The 13071-nt window shown below is 39.4% G+C and overlaps 1 long non-coding RNA gene and 9 other non-coding genes across 10 annotated transcripts; 9 read left to right on the forward strand and 1 right to left on the reverse strand.

Annotated features, from left to right (window-relative positions):
* The first annotated feature begins 1345 nt into the window (after positions 1 to 1345).
* Positions 1346 to 1427, forward strand: TRNAY-AUA (transfer RNA tyrosine (anticodon AUA)). Its single transcript has one exon. It is a non-coding gene; the product is annotated as a tRNA-Tyr (tRNA).
* A 189-nt stretch (positions 1428 to 1616) lies between these two features.
* Positions 1617 to 1698, forward strand: TRNAS-AGA (transfer RNA serine (anticodon AGA)). The gene has a single exon. It is a non-coding gene; the product is annotated as a tRNA-Ser (tRNA).
* Positions 1699 to 2060: 362 nt separating this feature from the next.
* Positions 2061 to 2142, forward strand: TRNAY-AUA (transfer RNA tyrosine (anticodon AUA)). Its single transcript has one exon. It is a non-coding gene; the product is annotated as a tRNA-Tyr (tRNA).
* A 460-nt stretch (positions 2143 to 2602) lies between these two features.
* On the forward strand, positions 2603 to 2684 carry TRNAS-AGA (transfer RNA serine (anticodon AGA)). The gene has a single exon. It is a non-coding gene; the product is annotated as a tRNA-Ser (tRNA).
* Positions 2685 to 4155: 1471 nt separating this feature from the next.
* Positions 4156 to 4237, forward strand: TRNAY-AUA (transfer RNA tyrosine (anticodon AUA)). Its single transcript has one exon. It is a non-coding gene; the product is annotated as a tRNA-Tyr (tRNA).
* Positions 4238 to 7488: 3251 nt separating this feature from the next.
* LOC146746263 (uncharacterized) lies at positions 7489 to 8836 on the reverse strand. Its single transcript, XR_014929080.1, has 2 exons — positions 8557 to 8836; positions 7489 to 7847 (listed from the first exon to the last, which is right to left on the reverse strand). It is a non-coding gene; the product is annotated as an uncharacterized LOC146746263 (long non-coding RNA).
* Positions 8837 to 9289: 453 nt separating this feature from the next.
* TRNAS-AGA (transfer RNA serine (anticodon AGA)) lies at positions 9290 to 9371 on the forward strand. Its single transcript has one exon. It is a non-coding gene; the product is annotated as a tRNA-Ser (tRNA).
* Positions 9372 to 10410: 1039 nt separating this feature from the next.
* On the forward strand, positions 10411 to 10492 carry TRNAS-AGA (transfer RNA serine (anticodon AGA)). Its single transcript has one exon. It is a non-coding gene; the product is annotated as a tRNA-Ser (tRNA).
* Positions 10493 to 10951: 459 nt separating this feature from the next.
* TRNAS-AGA (transfer RNA serine (anticodon AGA)) lies at positions 10952 to 11033 on the forward strand. Its single transcript has one exon. It is a non-coding gene; the product is annotated as a tRNA-Ser (tRNA).
* Positions 11034 to 11213: 180 nt separating this feature from the next.
* TRNAS-AGA (transfer RNA serine (anticodon AGA)) lies at positions 11214 to 11295 on the forward strand. The gene has a single exon. It is a non-coding gene; the product is annotated as a tRNA-Ser (tRNA).
* Positions 11296 to 13071: the final 1776 nt, after the last annotated feature.

A 13071-nucleotide genomic window follows, 5' to 3' on the forward strand; every position in this document is an offset into this window, starting at 1 on the left:
CCGCGCATGTTCGAATCCTGCCGACTACGTCTATTTAGGTTATGTATTCTCGAATTGCAAGTGTAGCAATAAGCACAATTTCTCTACTTGAAGTAATTTTGATTTATTTGAAAGTTTCATTGAGACAGTAAACGTCTATTGTTGATGTCAATGTTGGCGCACATTACTTATGTGATGATTCCAAAACGTGTCGATCCCATTGCTGTGTTAAACAGTACAACATAGCAGTAGTCGTGGCCGAGTGGTTAAGGCGATGGACTAGAAATCCATTGGACTCTGCCCGCGCAGGTTCGAATCCTACCGACTACGTCTATTTAGGGTATGTATACTCGAAATGCAAGTGTAGCAAAAAACACAATTCCCTTATATAGCCTAATTTTGAATTATTAGAAAGTTTCATTGAAACAGTAAACGTCTATTGTTTATGTCAATGTTGGCGCAGATTACTTATGTGTTGATTCCAAAATTTGTCGATCCCATTGCTGTGTTAAACAGTAAAACATAGCAGTAGTCGTGGCCGAGTGGTTAAGGCGTTGGACTAGAAATCCATTGGACTTTGCCCGCGCAGGTTCGAATCCTGCCGACTACGTCTATTTAGGGTATGTATACTCGAAATGCAAGTGTGGCAATAAACACAAATTCTCTACTTGGACTAATTTTGAATTATTGACAGTTTCATAGAGACAGTAAACATCTATTGTTGATATCAATGTTGGCGGACATTACTTATGTGATGATTCCAAAATGTATCGATCCCATTGCTGTGTTAAACATTACAACATAGCAGTAGTCGCGGCCGAGTGGTTAAGGCGATGGACTAGAAATCCATTGGGCTCTGCCCGCGCAGGTACTATTCCTGCCGACTACGTCTATTTATGGTATGTATACTCTAATTGCAAGTGTAGCAATAGACACCATACCCTTATATAGCTTAATTTTGAATTATTTGAAAGTTTCATTGAGACAGTAAACGTCTATTGTTGATGTCAATGTTGGCGCACATTACTTATGTGATGATTCCAAAATTTATCGATCCCATTGCTGTGTTAAACAGTACAACATAGCAGTAGTCGTTGCCGAGTGGTTAGGCGATGGACTAGAAATCCATTGGGCTATGCCAGCGCAGGTTCGAATCCTGCCGACTACGTCTATTTAGGGTATGTATTTTCGAATTGCAAGTGTAGCAATAAGCACAATTTCTCTACTTGTAGTAATTTTGAATTATTTGAAAGTTTCATTGAGACAATAAACGTCTATTGTTGATATCAATGTTGGCGCACATTACTTATGTGATGACTCCAAAATGTGTCGATCCCACTGCTGTGTTAAACAGTACAACATAGCAGTAGTCGTGGCCGAGTGGTTAAAGCGATGGACAATAAATCCATTGGGCTCTGCCCGCACAGGTTTGAATCCTGCCGACTACGTCTATTTAGGGTATGTATACTCGAAATGCAATAAACACAATTTCTCTACTTGCACTAATTTTGAATTATTTGACAGTTTCATTGAGACAGTAAACGTCTGTTGTTGATATCAATGTTGGCGCACATTACTTATGTGATTATTCCAAAATTTGTCGATCCCATTGCTGTGTTAAACAGTACAACATAGCAGTAGTCGTGGCCTAGTGGTTGAGGCGATGGACTAGAAATCCATTGGGCTCTGCCCGCGCAGGTTCGAATCCTGCCGACTACGTCTATTTAGGGTATGAATACGCGAATTGCAATTGTAGCAATAAACACAAATTCCCTACTTGGACTAATTTTGAATTATTTGAAAGTTTCATTGAGACAGTAAACGTCTATTGTTGATATCAATGTTGGCGCACATTACTTATGTGATGACTCCAAAATGTATCGATCCCACTGCTGTGTTAAACAGTGCAACATAGCTGCTGATCTGCACTGGCTCGGAAGATGAATTCTGATTGGCTAAAAAAACAAAAGACTTGTGGCGTTGAATGCACGTTCATTCGCAGTAATGTTATGCAAATTAGAAATTCAAACTAGCTAATCATTTACAACCTTCCGAGCCAGTGCAGATTAGCCAACATAGCAGTAGTCGTAGCCGAGTGCTTAAGGCGATGGACAATAAATCCAATGGGCTCTGCCCGCGCAGGTTTGAATCCTGCCGACTACGTCTATTTAGGATATGTATACTCGAAATGCAAGTGTAGCAATAAACACAATTTCTCTACTTGCACTAATTTTGAATTATTTGACAGTTTCATTGAGACAGTAAACGTCTGTTTTTGATATCAATGTTGGCGCTTCCAAAATTTGTCGATCCCATTGCTGTGTTAAACAGTACAACATAGCAGTAGTCGTGGTCGAGTGGTTAAGGCGATGGACTAGAAATCCATTGGGCTCTGCCCGCGCAGGTTGGAATCCTGCTGACTACGTCTATTTAGGGTATGTATACTCGAAATGCAAGTGTAGCAATAAACTCAATTTCTCTACTTGCACTAATTTTGAATTATTTGACAGTTTCATTGAGACAGTAAACGTCTATTGTTGATATCAATGTTGGCGCACATTACTTATGTGATGATTCCAAAATTTGTCGATCCCATTGCTGTGTTAAACAGTACAACATAGCAGTAGTCGTGGCCGAGTGGTTAAGGCGATGGACTAGAAATCCATTGGGCTCTGCCCGCGCAGGTTCGAATCCTGCCGACTAAGTCTATTTAGGGTATGTATACTCGAAATGCAAGTGTACCAATAAACACAATTTCTCTACTTGGCTTAATTTTGAATTATTTGAAAGTTTCATTGAGACAGTAAACGTCTATTGTTGGCATCAATGTTGGCGTACATTACTTATGTGATGATTCCAAAATTTTGCGATCCCATTGCTGTGTTAAACAGTACAACATAGCAGTAGTCGTGGCTGAGTGGTTAAGGCGATGGACTAGAAATCCATTGGGCTCTGCCCGCGCAGGTTGGAATCCTGCTGACTACGTCTATTTAGGGTATGTATACTCGAAATGCAAGTGTGGCAATAAACACAAATTCTCTACTTGGACTAATTTTGAATTATTGACAGTTTCATAGAGACAGTAAACATCTATTGTTGATATCAATGTTGGCGGACATTACTTATGTGATGATTCCAAAATTTATCGATCCCATTGCTGTGTTAAACATTACAACATAGCAGTAGTCGCGGCCGAGTGGTTAAGGCGATGGACTAGAAATCCATTGGGCTCTGCCCGCGCAGGTACTATTCCTGCCGACTACGTCTATTTATGGTATGTATACTCGAATTGCAAGTGTAGCAATAGACACCATTCCCTTATATAGCTTAATTTTGAATTATTTGAAAGTTTCATTGAGACAGTAAACGTCTATTGTTGATGTCAATGTTGGCGCACATTACTTATGTGATGATTCCAAAATTTATCGATCCCATTGCTGTGTTAAACAGTACAACATAGCAGTAGTCGTTGCCGAGTGGTTAGGCGATGGACTAGAAATCCATTGGGCTATGCCAGCGCAGGTTCGAATCCTGCCGACTACGTCTATTTAGGGTAGGTATACTCGAAATGCAATAAACACAATTTCTCTACTTGCACTAATTTTGAATTATTTGACAGTTTCATTGAGACAGTAAACGTCTGTTGTTGATATCAATGTTGGCGCACATTACTTATGTGATTATTCCAAAATTTGTCGATCCCATTGCTGTGTTAAACAGTACAACATAGCAGTAGTCGTGGCCGAGTGGTTGAGGCGACGGACTAGAAATCCATTGGGCTCTGCCCGCGCAGGTTCGAATCCTGCCGACTACGTCTATTTAGGGTATGAATACGCGAATTGCAATTGTAGCAATAAACACAAATTCTCTACTTGGACTAATTTTGAATTATTTGAAAGTTTCATTGAGACAGTGAACGTCTATTGTTGATATCAATGTTGGCGCACATTACTTATGTGATGACTCCAAAATGTGTCGATCCCACTGCTGTGTTAAACAGTGCAACATAGCTGCTGATCTGCACTGGCTCGGAAGATGAATTCTGATTGGCTAAAAAAACAAAAGACTTGTGGCGTTGAATGCACGTTCATTCGCAGTAATGTTATGCAAATTAGAAATTCAAACTAGCTAATCATTTACAACCTTCCGAGCCAGTGCAGATTAGCCAACATAGCAGTAGTCGTAGCCGAGTGGTTAAGGCGATGGACAATAAATCCAATGGGCTCTGCCCGCGCAGGTTTGAATCCTGCCGACTACGTCTATTTAGGATATGTATACTCGAAATGCAAGTGTAGCAATAAACACAATTTCTCTACTTGCACTAATTTTGAATTATTTGACAGTTTCATTGAGACAGTAAACGTCTGTTTTTGATATCAATGTTGGCGCTTCCAAAATTTGTCGATCCCATTGCTGTGTTAAACAGTACAACATAGCAGTAGTCGTGGCCGAGTGGTTAAGGCGATGGACTAGAAACCCATTGGGCTCTGCCCGCGCAGGTACTATTCCTGCCGACTACGTCTATTTAGGGTATGTATACTCGAAATGCAAGTGTAGCAATAAACTCAATTTCTCTACTTGCACTAATTTTGAATTATTTGACAGTTTCATTGAGACAGTAAACGTCTATTGTTGATATCAATGTTGGCGCTTCCAATATTTGTCGATCCCATTGCTGTGTTAAACAGTTGGCGGACATTACTTATGTGATGATTCCAAAATTTTGCGATCCCATTGCTGTGTTAAACAGTACAACATAGCAGTAGTCGTGGCCGAGTGGTTATGGCGATGGACTAGAAATCCATTGGGCTCTTCCCGCGTTGGTTCGAATCCTGCTGACTACGTCTATTTAGGGTATGTATACTCGAAATGCAAGTGTAGCAATAAACACAATTTCTCTACTTGCACTAATTTTGAATTATTTGACAGTTTCATTGAGACAGTAAACGTCTATTGTTGATATCAATGTTGGCGCTTCCAAAATTTGTCGATCCCATTGCTGTGTTAAACAGTTGGCGGACATTACTTATGTGATGATTCCAAAATTTTGCGATCCCATTGCTGTGTTAAACAGTACAACATAGCAGTAGTCGTGGCCGAGTGGTTAAGGCGATGGACTAGAAATCCATTGGGCTCTTCCCGCGTTGGTTTGATTCCTGCTGACTACGTCTATTTAGGGTATGCCATACTCGAAATGCAAGTGTAGCAATAAACACAATTTCTCTACTTGCACTAATTTTGAATTATTTGACAGTTTCATTGAGACAGTAAACGTCTGTTGTTGATATCAATGTTGGCGCTTCCAAAATTTGTCGATCCCATTGCTGTGTTAAACAGTACAACATAGCAGTAGTCGTGGCCGAGTGGTTAAGGCGATGGACTAGAAATCCATTGGGCTCTGCCCGCGCAGTTTCGAATCCTGCCGACTAAGTCTATTTAGGGTATGTATCCTCGAAATGCAAGTGTACCAATAAACACAATTTCTCTACTTGGCCTAATTTTGAATTATTTGAAAGTTTCATTGAGACAGTAAACGTCTATTGTTGGTATCAATGTTGGCGTACATTACTTTTGTGATGATTCTAAAATTTGTCGATCCCATTGCTGTGTTAAATAGTACAACATAGCAGTAGTCGTGGCCGAGTGGTTAAAGTGCCTGTGCAAAGCCCACCCACACGTTAACTATTTTAGATCCGTGTTCTACTGAAGTGAGCAGTTATTGATTTTTTTTCCTCAAAATGGTTACTCCTATCCAAGTAAATTTAAGATATATCTCGTGCTGTAGCCACGCCCACCTTTCCTGAAACGGTCGACTGTTTCCGGATTTCCGACTCTCGCCGAAAGTGCGCCACCAAATGCCAAAATATGAGAGGAAGCCATACTCCTGAGTTGTACTTTTATAACACTGCGTCATTCAACATACTTTTAAACGATATACATTTTTCGGTCGGCATTTCTTTTTTTTGTCAATTTTTTTTTTTTTTTTTGAGATAGAGAGTTTTTAGAAGTTGTTTTCAGAACAAACGTTTATGATGGTTAAACGTTGTGTTGTGGGCGGTTGCAGTAATACGTATAGTCATAGTGCAAGTATTCATACGTTTCCAATCGATCCGAAGGTGCGACGTCAGTGGACGAAAGCCGTGAAAACAACGAGAAAAGGTTGGGGTGGACCTTCTCCTTACAGCGTCATATGTAGTGTCCACTTCACCTCAGATTCTTTTTTCGAAAAACTGTCTTCGGCCGTGAAAAAACAACTAGGTTTTAAAGAGAAGCGCCGACAACTTAAACCTGGCGCAACAATTTTGAAAGAAATAGATTCCGAACCAGCCCATGATCACCGACTTGTTTTGCCATCCTGATTATCGCTTTATAGAGACAATTAAGTTTGCCTTATGTAAAGGTATCAATAATTTTTGATAGTAACACGAAAACGACGCGTCGGACAAACAGGAAATTACGCAGTCCTTACACACTGCTAATTGTTTTCATTTTCGCAGGCTAAAAGTTTCTGAATTGTTCGGTGGTTGGTGTTGAATGTTGAGTTCACACCTCTGTTACTTTACTTCCAGCTTGATCTGCGAAATAATTTATGGGGGTACTGAACATCTCGACCCCAAAAAATCCCGACCCGTTTTTCATACCTACAGCCAAAACAAAGTCAGCTTGGACTTTCAGTTATGAGACATGACAAAACAAACGCTGCCAGTGATAGATTTCGCGAATAAAAAACAAAATTAACGCAATCAAAGGCGCCGACCACACGCATTGGAAATACTAGTAGATAGAACACGAAGTTTCGAATCAAAAGATGTCGATCAACGTTGAACTAGATAGAGGTTCGCGTCGCCACATTGAGACAGGGTCGCGTCGATGCGGTGGGTCGAGATGTTCAATTTGGGTCGAAGTGTCTTGGGTCGAGATGTCTAGAAATCATTTATGGAATAAGAATCCGGGCTTTGGCTGTCAATGCGTTATCACCAAGTAAATAAGTATGACAATCACGCAAACTCGAGTCCACTCTGAATTTGTCTGTATGCGTGTTGCTCTCAATTATTTTTGTTATCCAATTAAACGCCGCCAGTCACGCACTTGTCCTCGTCGTGACCCGACGCGTTCACCCATTTCAACTGAATCTATTTCCACGCGGCTGTCATTTATTTAGTAACTGTGATTTGTCGTTTTTTTTTAGTTATTTCCCTATTTTATTGATCACTATAGTTTAACGTCTAGAATGTCAAAATACGTTTTCTTTTTATTTTAATTTTGAATGTTTTTTTCGTTTTGTTTTTTGACTCAGACGATCGATGAAATAAAACAATGTAGTGACGTGCCTAGTAACCTGCTGAATAATAAGACAATTCAGGCGTCAAATCCGATTTTGACAAACAATAAAGGGGTAGATAGTTCCGTGGAAGTAAAAGTCGACACTTCGACTGACTGTGCAGCCCAGACCAACCCCGTTGATTTCCAGATGCTGCAACAATTATGCTAATAAAAAACACGGCTACGTTACACAGTTCACACATTTTATTTAGACTTGTGATGAACAAAGAAATATGACAATGTAAACATTGGATTGTCTGTACATGTATGCATGGAGGTATGTATGTAAAGAAAATAATGTGAATAAAATATAATTTGTACATGGATTAATATTACTATAGTATATGGTTTTAATTGAGTGACACTGTGTGACAATGAAAAAAAAGAAAACACATCTTTAGATTTTGGAATCTATGAAAAACCAAGATTTGGTAATTTAAGTCCTAAATAATTCGCTGACATAAATATTGATAAATCTGTTACTGCTCGCTCTGGTAGTACATCTGTAGTCTTTTTCAAGGAACTTCAAGTATCCCCTCGTTAACCTGTGGAGGTTTAGAAAATAAATAAGGTCACAATCTTTATTTGCCATTTGTTTATACGTAATTCATTCGTTTTATGATGCATCTTTTTTTACTATTATTAGTTATTATGTTATATATGTGTTTGAATTATGGATGAAAAAAATATTAAACACATGTACAATTACTAATTAGTACATAAGTATAAGCAATTGCCACCCAATCCTCTCAAACGATTATTCGAAAAATAATTAAATTTGTTTTTCCTCATTTTCTTTTCATAATAATAAGTCAATTTTATTTCACCAAACATTTTTCAAATTTACGTTTAAAATGTTGAAACTTGCGGATGTAATGCACACCCGCGCTTCGTGTGAAGGGAAGCCAGGTAAAAACATTGGGCATTTTACGTGTGTAGAGCAGCCCACAGAAATAGTTGATGGTGGGAAAATAAGAGTTTCATTTGTGCAAAAAAAAAAAAATCAAACGTGATAAAGTAAAACGCCGATGATATTCGGGCCACACGAGACACTCGCGCCTTCGACCATGAACGAAAATCCAATATGGATGCCAATGCACGTTTGAACGGAGCAGGCAATATTTCTGAGGAAATTCGCGATCTAAGTTTATCGAGCATAAAGAGTTCACACATACTTCTTTGAAGTTATCGATAAGATATTTTATAAAGAGCAGTAAGCTTAACTAGAACAAAAAAAAAACTAGAACTTCTTACCGACTCGAAAGTTGTCCAGTGCCGAGGTTCAGCGATAGTTTACAAACGTGCGCCGGGGACGGTGACATCACTGTGACCAGCTACACCAGAACGGACATATCTCGCATCTAACTCAACCACATGCAACAAATTTGATAACCAAGTGTTCATTATGGCCCGTTCTTCCTCGACGAACAAGTACATAAGTGACAATTTAGTCAAAGACGAGAAAACTGCACAAGAAATTTGCCTTTTTTACACGTATCGGCAATGCAAGCTGCCATGCGACTTCCCTTTCTGACGTCACAAGGGGAATTTCTGCATGGAAATGAATAGCTAATGAGGAGCCTCGTTTTAAAATACAAAAAATAAAGTTGCTGTAGACTGAGTTCAAGACGCATTTTTTCACTTAAAAAAAAAATAATTTATGCTTAGAAACATAAAAATTAATAATATTTATGTATTAATTGATAATTTTAGGCGTGAAAATAGCAGCCATTTCACAGGCACTTTAAGGCGATGTACTAGAAATCCATTGGGCTCTGCCTGCACTGGTTCGAATCCTGCCGACTACGTCTTTCTAGGTATGTATACCCAAAATGCAAGTGTAGCAATAAACACAACTCCCTTATATGGCCTAATTTTGAATTATTTGACAGTTTCATTGAGACAGTAAACGTCTGTAGTTGATATCAATGTTGGCGCTTCTAAAATTTGTCGATCCCATTGCTGTGTTAAACAGTACATCATAGCAGTAGTCGTGGCCGAGTGGTTAAGGCGATGGACTAGAAATCCATTGGGCTCCTCCCGCGCAGGTTCGAATCCTGCCGACTACGTCTATTTAGGGTATGTATACTCGAAATGCAAGTGTAACAATAAACACAATTCCCTTATATAGCCTAATTTTGAATTATTTGAAAGTGTCATTGAGACAGTAAACATCTCTTGTTGATATCAATGTTGGCGCACATTACTTATGTGATTATTTCAAAATTCGTCGATTCAATTGTTGTGTAAAATAGTACAACATAGTCGTTGTTGTGGCCGGGTGGTTAAGGCGATGTACTAGAAATCCATTGGGCTCTGCCCGCACAGGTTCGAATCCTTCCGACTACGTCTATTTAGGGTATGTATACTCGAAATGCAAGTGTAGCAATAAACACAAATTCTCTACTTGGACTAATTTTGAATTATTTGACAGTTTCATTGAGACAGTAAACATCTATTGTTGATATCAATGTTGGCGGACATTACTTATGTGATGATTCCAAAATTTGTCGATCCCATTGCTGTGTTAAACAGTACATCATAGCAGTAGTCGTGGCCGAGTGGTTAAGGCGATGGACTAGAAATGCATTGGGCTCTGCCCGCGCAGGTTCGAATCCTTCCGACTACGTCTATTTAGGGTATGTATACTCGAAATGCAAGTGTAGCAATAAACACAATTCCCTTATATAGCCTAATTTTGAATTATTTGAAAGTGTCATTGAGACAGTAAACATCTCTTGTTGATATCAATGTTGGCGCACATAACTTATGTGATTATTCCAAAATTTGTCGATCTCATTGTTGTGTAAAATAGTACAACATAGTCGTAGTCGTGGCCGAGTGGTTAAGGCGATGTACTAGAAATCCATTGGGTTCTGCCCGCGCTGGTTCGAATCCTGCCGACTACGTCTGTTTAGGTATGTATACTCGAAATGCAAGTGTAGCAATAAACACAATTCCCTTATATGGCCTAATTTTGAATTATTTGAAAGTTTCATATTGAGACAGTAAACGTCTATTGTTGATATCAATGTTGGCGCACATTACTTATGTGATGATTCCAAAATTTGTCGATCCCATTGCTGTGTTAAACAGTACAACATAGCAGTAGTCGTGGCCGAGTGGTTAAGGCGATGGACTAGAAATCCATTGGGCTCTGCCCGCGCAGGTTCGAATCCTGCCGACTAAGTCTATTTAGGGTATGTATACTCGAAATGCAAGTGTACCAATAAACACAATTTCTCTACTTGGCCTAATTTTGAATTATTTGGAAGTTTCATTGAGACAGTAAACGTCTATTGTTGGCATCAATGTTGGCGTACATTACTTATGTGATGATTCCAAAATTTGTCGATCCCGTTGCTGTGTTAAATAGTACAACCTAGCAGTAGTCGTGGCCGAGTGGTTAAGGCGATGTACTAGAAATCCATTGGGCTCTGCCTGCACTGGTTCGAATCCTGCCGACTACGTCTGTTTAGGTATGTATACTCGAAATGCAAGTGTAGCAATAAACACAATTCCCTTATATGGCCTAATTTTGAATTATTTGACAGTTTCATTGAGTCAATAAACGTCTGTTGTTGATATCAATGTTGGCGCTTCTAAAATTTGTCGATCCCATTGCTGTGTTAAACAGTACATCATAGCAGTAGTCGTGGCCGAGTGGTTAAGGCGATGGACTAGAAATCCATTGGGCTCCGCCCGCGCAGGTTCGAATCCTGCCGACTACGTCTATTTAGGGTATGTATACTCGAAATGCAAGTGTAGCAATAAACACAATTTCTCTACTTGCACTAATTTTGAATTATTTGACAGTTTCATTGAGACAGTAAACGTCTGTTGTTGATATCAATGTCGGCGCTTCCAAAGTTTGTCGATCCCATTGCTGTGTTAAACAGTACAACATAGCAGTAGTCGTGGCCGAGTGGTTAAGGCGATGGACTAGAAATCCTTTGGGCTCTGCCCGCGCAGGTTCGAATCCTGCCGACTACGTCAATTTCGAATATGTATACTCGAAATGCATGTGTACCAATAAACACAATTTCTCTACTTGCACTAATTTTGAATTATTTGACAGTTTCATTTAGACAGTAAACGTCTGTTGTTGATATCAATGTTGGCGCTTCTAAATTTGTCGATCCATTGCTGTGTTAAACAGTACATCATAGCAGTAGTCGTGGCCGACTGGTTAAGGCGATGGACTAGAAATGCATTGAGCTCTGCCCGCGCAGGTTCGAATCCTTCCGACTAAGTCTATTTAGGGTATGTATACTCGAAATGCAAGTGTACCAATAAACACAATTCCCTTATATAGCCTAATTTTGAATTATTTGAAAGTGTCATTGAGACAGTAAACATCTCTTGTTGATATCAATGTTGGCGCACATTACTTATGTGATTATTTCAAAATTTGTCGATCTCATTGTTGTGTAAAATAGTACAACATAGTCGTAGTCGTGGCCGGGTGGTTAAGGCGATGTACTAGAAATCCATTGGGCTCTGCCGGCGCTGGTTCGAATCCTGCCGACTACGTCTGTTTAGGTATGTATACTCGAAATGCAAGTGTAGCAATAAACACAATTCCCTTATATGGCCTAATTTTGAATTATTTGAAATTTTCATATTGAGACAGTAAACGTCTATTGTTGATATCAATGTTGGCGCACATTACTTATGTGATGATTCCAAAATTTGTCGATCCCATTGCTGTGTTAAACAGTACAACATAACAGTAGTCGTGGCCGAGTGGTTAAGGCGATGGACTAGAAATCCATTGGACTCTGCCCGCGCAGGTTCGAATCCTGCCGAATATGTCTATTTTGGGTATGTATACTCGAAATGCAAGTGTAGCAATAAACACAATTTCTCGACATGGACAAATTTTGAATTATTTGTCAGTTTCATTGAGACAGTAAACGTCTGTTGTTGATGTCAATGTTGGCGCACATTACTTATGTGATGACTCCAAAATTTGTCGATCCCATTGCTGTGTTAAACAGTACAACCTAGCAGTAGTCGTGGCCGAGTGGTTATGGCGATGGACTAGAAATCCATTGGGCTCTGCACGCGCAGGTTTGAATCCTGCTGACGACGTCTATTTAGGGTATGTATTCTCGAAATGCAAGTGTAGCAATAAACACAATTTCTCTACTTGGACTAATTTTGAATTATTTGAAAGTTGCATTGAGACAGTAAACGTCTATTGTTGATATCAATGTTGGCGCACATTACTTATGTGATGATTCCAAAATGTGTCAATCCCATTGCTGTGTTAAACAGTACAACATAGCAGTAGTTGTGGCCGAGTGGTTAAGGCGATGTACTAGACATCCATTCGCAGGTTCGAATCCTGCTGACTACGTCTATTTAGGGTATGTATACTCGAATTGCAAGTGTAGCAATAAACACAATTTCTCTATTTGGACTAATTTTGAATTATTTGAAAGTTTCATTGTTGATATCAATGTTGGCGCACATTACTTATGTGATGATTCCAAAATTTGTCGATCCCATTGCTGTGTTAAACAGTACAACATAACAGTAGTCGTGGCCGAGTGGTTAAGGCGATGGACTAGAAATCCATTGGACTCTGCCCGCGCAGGTTCGAATCCTGCCGAATATGTCTATTTTGGGTATGTATACTCGAAATGCAAGTGTAGCAATAAACACAATTTCTCGACATGGACAAATTTTGAATTATTTGTCAGTTTCATTGAGACAGTAAACGTCTGTTGTTGATGTCAATGTTGGCGCACATTACTTATGTGA

This window comes from Saccoglossus kowalevskii, chromosome 4 (assembly GCF_978046115.1).
Source record: "Saccoglossus kowalevskii chromosome 4, keSacKowa6.1, whole genome shotgun sequence".
NCBI lineage: Eukaryota > Metazoa > Hemichordata > Enteropneusta > Harrimaniidae > Saccoglossus > Saccoglossus kowalevskii.